At 30.9% G+C, this 6,829-nt stretch overlaps 1 long non-coding RNA gene across 1 annotated transcript; it reads left to right on the plus strand.

The window, feature by feature from the left end:
• The first annotated feature begins 495 nt into the window (after positions 1 to 495).
• On the plus strand, positions 496 to 6,829 carry LOC144373044 (uncharacterized). The gene is made up of 3 exons (XR_013432846.1): positions 496 to 630; positions 2,804 to 2,903; positions 6,581 to 6,829. It is a non-coding gene; the product is annotated as an uncharacterized LOC144373044 (long non-coding RNA).

A 6,829-nucleotide genomic window follows, 5' to 3' on the forward strand; every position in this document is an offset into this window, starting at 1 on the left:
GGCTATGTACATAAAATGTTAAATATTTCTGTATGTGTTCTAAACTAACTCAAAAAGAAGTAGTTCCGTTTATACTAGTTTAAGCACAATATCAAGGTTCAGAACCCTATTAATACCTAAAGGAACCTTGATACTGATTTCCAGAGCTATGAATTGATGCCCAAGGCAGCAAGAGCCACCCTATTGCCTGACAGTAAAGGTCAAATATACAACTCAATCAATCCACAGCAATTATGTATAGCTTAACTCAAATCATCATTTCAATGGTTCGCTGGTGTCACCTTTCAAACATTCCCTCTGGCAAATGCCAGGCATCATTCTGACTGGGCTGTGGCTCTCAACAATGCCAGGTCAAGAATGTCATCTATTCTACATAGCAAATCATAAAACAAGCAATAAAATCACCTACTCTGAAATCCCACTTACAAGTCAGATTATATTGCTTTTTTTTCTGTCTGGAAACATTACTTCTATGTGATATTTTTCTTTCAGGTCACATTTTGCATCGTGAATATTGGACAAAAGGTCAAACAATGTGTTCATCAGATTCCTTCTGTTATGATGGAAGCATCCATTCAGCCTATCACACAGACTGTCCGCATCTACCCTGATTTCACATGGAATGATCAGGTAGAAGTGGAAAATATCTATATTAAACTAAAATGTCTGTACCTCAGATTTTACTACACCTCCCTACATCTTTCCTCAGAGAGCCTAGGGAACTTAACATTGCATCACTGGACACTATTTTAGTGGTTTCAAATCCATGAGAACTTTGCCATTTATTTTTGCCATCTCTATTGACTCTCATTTTTGCTTACCAAAAATTCATTTTTAAATCATGATGTCTCTCAAAATACTGTTCTCTCCTTTTCTTAAACATTAGACTTGTATAGAAGGTATTCTACATTGGCTTTCTTGTCACCAGTTTCTTTTCTGCTGAGACCACTTCCTCAAGGATCTCTAATATCTGATTGACCAGTTGCCATAACCAGCAGATTTTTCAGTTATTTTTCTTCTCTGATTAGATAGCATTTTATACGGAGCTCTTCCCTAGAATGTCCTTTCTTGATTCTTATCATGTTTCTATTTCTAATTTTATTCCTCCTTTTCCTGCTTTAATACTTAGATGATCTTCAATATCTTATATGTGTTTACCAAAATACTGGTAAACATACATGTAAAAACCTACTTTGTATTCTCTTATTCTATCAATAGTTTTTCAGATATATCTTTTGACTAGTTACTGTGTTAGAAATTGTACATACAAAAGGCAAATAGGACTCAGTCTTCAGTTTCAAAAACTAACTGGGGAAGGCAAGTAAATCAGAAACTGTATATAACAATGCTTACATCAAGTAGTCTTATAAAATTCTTATTAAATGTATTTGGATACTTCCTATATTAGTTAACATTTGTATATCTTTAATGTAAATGAATTTTGTTCAGCAGTGTGTTCTAAAATCACCCATCTATGTTTTAATTTAATTCCACATTGTCATTAAAGCATTCAGACCTTTAATTCCTAAAGCATTTCTATTTCCTATTTTTCTCACAGTATATGAGCACTAGTTGATAACACCAAATTACAGTTAATATTTTTTATAAATATGAAATATTATATAAAATATAAAATTATATTTAAGTATAAGCTCATATTTGAAATTTTCGATTGTTTTTAAAGGAATGGAAGATTCATTATTTTTGCACATGGTTTTCTACTATTGCTATTCATAATACATCCTAATTTAGTTTTATTAATTAATAGGAGAAAGTACTTGATTGTTTTTATAATGAACTCTCTTATAATGCTATTAGCTTCAAGAATGTAAAACCTAACTTGCCTCAGTCTGATTTACGTAAGGTAATATATTCTTTTGTACAATAAAAGGTCCACAGATCAGATGGGCCCTAAAGAGGGTCCAGTCTTGAGGTTAATAGTATTGTTCAAGGCCCAAGATATTTCCACTTCTTTGCTCTGCTCACACTATTCCCGAATGTTTTCCTGCTTCTCTTTCACTGTTAATGGAGTAAGGGGAACACATACCCACTTCCTCAGCCCACAACATAAACTGTAAGCCCTCTTCCCACAAATACATGCCCCCCCAGTCTAATTATGCCAAGTGTTTGTTATGGACTTCTCCTTTACTATAGATATTGTCAGGAGAATGCCATGAGCTGATTGGCTTTATGTGAATCAAAATTATCCCAGGTGTTATGGTTTAAATGTGGTGTCCCCCAAAAGCTCATGTGAGATAGTGCAAGAAGATTTGGAGGAGAAATGATTGGGATGTGATCTCCTTTTCATGAGTCCCTGAGGAAGAAGTGAATACTGAATAGTATTGGATCATATAAGGAAAAAAGAGAGATTGACTTATATAAACAAAATATGATATATGTGTCCAGTAGAATATTATTTGACAATAAAAAGAAGCAAAGTACTGATGCAGTTTAAAACATGGATGAACTACAAAAATAGTATGGTAAGTTTAAAAAGCCAGTCACAGAAGACCATATGTTATATCATTCCATTTAACAAAGTGTTTATAATAGCCATGTCCATACTTCTAATGAATATAAGTACTCTCTTGGAGGTGATAAAAATGTTCTAAAATTAGATTATGTTCATAGTTGTACAACTTTGTAAATATGTTAAAACCATTGAACTGTATACTTTAAATGAGTGAACTTTGTTTTATAAATTATATATCAAAAAAGTTGTTAGACTAATAGGTGCTGATATGTAAACAGTACGGTTACTTGAGTTATGATTTTCATAGTACTAGGATAATTTTTCTTCTAGGTCCATGGGACAGTAGGAGAATCCTGGTGGATTTGGGTGGAAGATCCTACAAATGATCATATTTATCATTCAGAGTATTTTCTAGCTCTTAAAAAAACAGGTGAATATAACCTTATTATTTAGCTATCATAAAAAATATATATAAACAATTTTTGTTTTTTACTATCTCTCTGATTTCAGAGTGCCGTGAAAGTTTTGTTATGTTCTGTTTTCCTGTTTTGTTTCAAAGGAACACAGAGATTCAGTGTGACAATATTGATTATTCAGTCTGATCCTAGTTCAAGAAATTCATTTATAATCTTTACCATGGTTTAAGGCATGGCTTCTAGAGGCATGGAATATATAAAATAAGAGGGGTAAAAATAATTTTCTGCAAAATAATAAATTGCTTAGTGAAAAGATCATTCCTTGTAAAATTATCTGTAAAGACTCAATTGTTACTACATCTTTAACTCATGTTTTATTTGTAATTTCTCTTTTTATCAAAGAGAAAGCAAGCTTCCGATTGAAAATCTTGACTAGATAGCAATAGTATTTTATAGCAATATTTTGTTTTCATGCATTTATCTTCTTGATAACCATGTAACCTATATATTTTAAGAGATTTCAGATATTCCACTTAAGATACTGATCAGATTTAAAGAAAAATATTAAGTAAATAATAATATGGTACTTGAAATTATAGAAATCATGAAATAATTGCATGAATCATGTTTGGGAAATTCTGATAATGAATCAAACTGGTAACATGTCATAATGATAACATATATATAAATAATATAAAGTTAGTATAAATTTTTACCTTCTGTTATGTCAAATAATCCTCAGAAGGAAATCACCTACAAGTTACTGTAGTACCTGAATATCTGAGCTATTTAGAAATACAACATAGTTTATTTTTATTACATCTGGTATAGATACTATTAAGAATTGACTACTAAGAACTTTATTTATTTTAGACTTTATTTTACATTAGGTCATTAGTAAAGAAGCTCAACTACTGGTATTTGCAATCCCTATTTTTGAAACTTTGCCTTCCCAATACTATATCCGAGCAGTTTCTGATAGATGGTTAGGAGCAGAGGCTGTTTGTATTATCAACTTCCAACATCTGATTCTACCAGACAGGCATCAGCCCCATACAGGTAACAAATTGAACATTAATGTGTTGATGTGAATTATTGACTTCCCAAAATTGTTATTTTAATTAATGTTGAGAAGTATAAAGTTGTTTTATTCTGAATCAAAGTCCAACTTACTTGACAAAATTGTTTCTAAACTGTATGTTCAAATTTTTCAAAATCAAATATGTATATGTAGATAGTAAAATTGTGGACCTTTAATTTTTGTTTATTTAAGTTCCAAAAGCATTAAAGTAGGCTTAGTCAATTCTGATAATCATAGTAATGAGGAGAGTTACTATTTCTGTGTTACTGGACTTTCATCTGTACATATAATCATTATTTCTCCATATAGCCTTCCTTTTTATTGCAATTGTCATTTATCATTTAATCTGTATTCTCTGTGAAAGTTTTGAGATATCTCTTTTTTCTTACATTTAGTCCAATTCACATGAACTTAATTCTAGTACAGGTTATCTTTTATCCAATATGTTTAAAACCCGAAGTGTTTCAAATTTCACATTTTTTTTTTAGATTTTGGAATGTTTGTATATATATAACAAATTATTAAAAGGGATATATAGTAAGAGTATTCAGCAACATTTTTTATTGTTGTAATGTATAAACTCTAGGTTTTCATAAAATGAACAAATGCCTTTCTATTTTGATTTATTAAAAAAGCAAAATTTCATGAATAAATATTTGCAGTGATACTTTCAAGTACCCCTGAAATCTATTTCAAAAACATCTTGAAACTAGTATACTAATTTCATTTTTTGAGAATTCATAATTGATGAGTATTGATTTTCAGAGGTCCTTAATTTACTTTACAGACATAAATTAGGAGTCAAATCTTCTTTCCCATGTATATTTCAGACAAACTGCTTGCCTTTTCAGAATAAAAATGTTATTCTACTTTAAATAGCATGCTATTTGACAGTCCTTTCAGAAGTGAAAGGAGACCTAAATATGACTTTATAATCTTTCATTTTGTCAAATGTACACATTATTCATATTATTCATTGAGATATTTTTTATACTACATCTCAATTTCTCTTTGATATCTTGGCATAGCAAAACCAAAAAAATTTATCAAAATAGAATGATATTGAGACTGTATAATCTAGTAATCTACTTATTGCAGAGGGTCTTTCTGGTCTTATTTCATCAAATGTGTTTATGTGATATCTAGAATCTCATCAGTTCAAAATATGTGGAAGTGATGATGTTTTAACTTAAAATATATGCTTCCTATATCATTGCTAGGTTTCTTTCTTTCATTAAAGTACTTAATTCCACATACATTAGCATTATATGTTAATGCCAATTTAATAATTTTTTTCTTAAGCAACCAAATACATATCAACCTATTTATATAATTAGCTGATTTATTATAAACATACCATCTAGGTAAAATCACTGTAATAGATCATCTTAATTTACCATTGTCAATAACTGTGCATTTGACATTGTACAATGTTTAATTTTTAGTCTTTTATTTAAAAAAATATGTTTGATTAACATTGCATGCCTTATCATGCAATGTCTTCCTCCTTCCTGGATTTCCAGAGCTACGGAAAATTTAAACAATCATAATCAGACATAGAGAGTATGAAGTTAGCTCTCAGCTATCCTTGTAATGGAATAGAGCAATGGGTAGGGAAAAGATAACTTCTTAAAGTCATCTTTTTATTTTGGGTTTTTTTTTTTCTTTAGGGACAAGGTACCCAGGATTAAACCCAAAGGGCACTTAACCACTGAAGCACATCCCCAGTCTTTTTATTATTATTATTATTTTGAGAGATAGGATATCACTAAATTGCTGAAGCTGTCTTTCAACTTGGGATCTTTCTGTCTCAGCCTCTGAGCTGCTGGAATTACAGGCCTGTGCCACCATGCCCAACTAAGTTAATTTTTTATTTTAATTTTTTATTTTTTAGAAGAAAATTTACCATATTTTTTATTTTGCAACCATACTATAAAGGTCAGATCAAGGTGTCCTCTTAACTGATTTTTTTATATCTTCTTTTTTGAACTTTGTGATAATTATCTAATTTCTTCAGCACCCAGTCCATATAATGAGAAGCAACCAAATCTAGTGTCTTTCAACACATAAATTTACTTTACAGACATAAATTTCCCCAATGATTAGTGAAAGTAAGAAGACCTGTACCCTTTAAGGAGAGTTTTTTGTTTTGTTTTGTTTTGTTTTACTCAGTCATGCTGTGTTCTGAAACTACTATCCTTGTTCCTTCCTGAATAAGGCTAAATTCATTTTTGTTTCCATTGGCCATACTAAAAGACCCCTCAGCTACTCAGGATTGGTCAGTGTGTAGCAGATCAAATCTGTTGTTAGTGACCCTTCCAATACTGCTGTTTACAAATGGTTTTCACTGATTTATTTTTGTACCATAACATACATACTTTCATGTACTTTTATTCAAGTTATTTCCCTTTTTGGAAGAGAAATATATAGTTGGTTTATAGGGGATTCTTCAATAAAAGTGTTCTATTTATCAGTTATGTTAAATGTAGTGACTGAATAAGATGTGTCACTGGTGTATAAGAACTTATATTAAATATGTTCTTCTCTAGAGATAATTAGGAAATGTTATTCTTAAAAATACAGTATTCGGTATTGTGCATGTTTTTTCAGTTTTTTTTTCAGAAGTACCTGTTGGATCTTTTCAGAATTACTGGATCTTCAGCCTTTGCCAGTTATGGCTTTGGTATGTAAAGCATATGAAGCCCTGTACAACTTCAGCCACTTTAACCCTGTGCAGACACAAATATTTCATACACTGTATCACACAGACTGTAGTGTCCTAGTTGGAGCACCCACTGGATCAAGAAAGACTGTTGCAGCTGAATTAGCTATTTTCAGAGTCTTCAACAAGTATCCCTC

Source organism: Ictidomys tridecemlineatus, unplaced genomic scaffold (genome assembly GCF_052094955.1).
Source record: "Ictidomys tridecemlineatus isolate mIctTri1 unplaced genomic scaffold, mIctTri1.hap1 Scaffold_218, whole genome shotgun sequence".
Lineage (NCBI taxonomy): Eukaryota > Metazoa > Chordata > Mammalia > Rodentia > Sciuridae > Ictidomys > Ictidomys tridecemlineatus.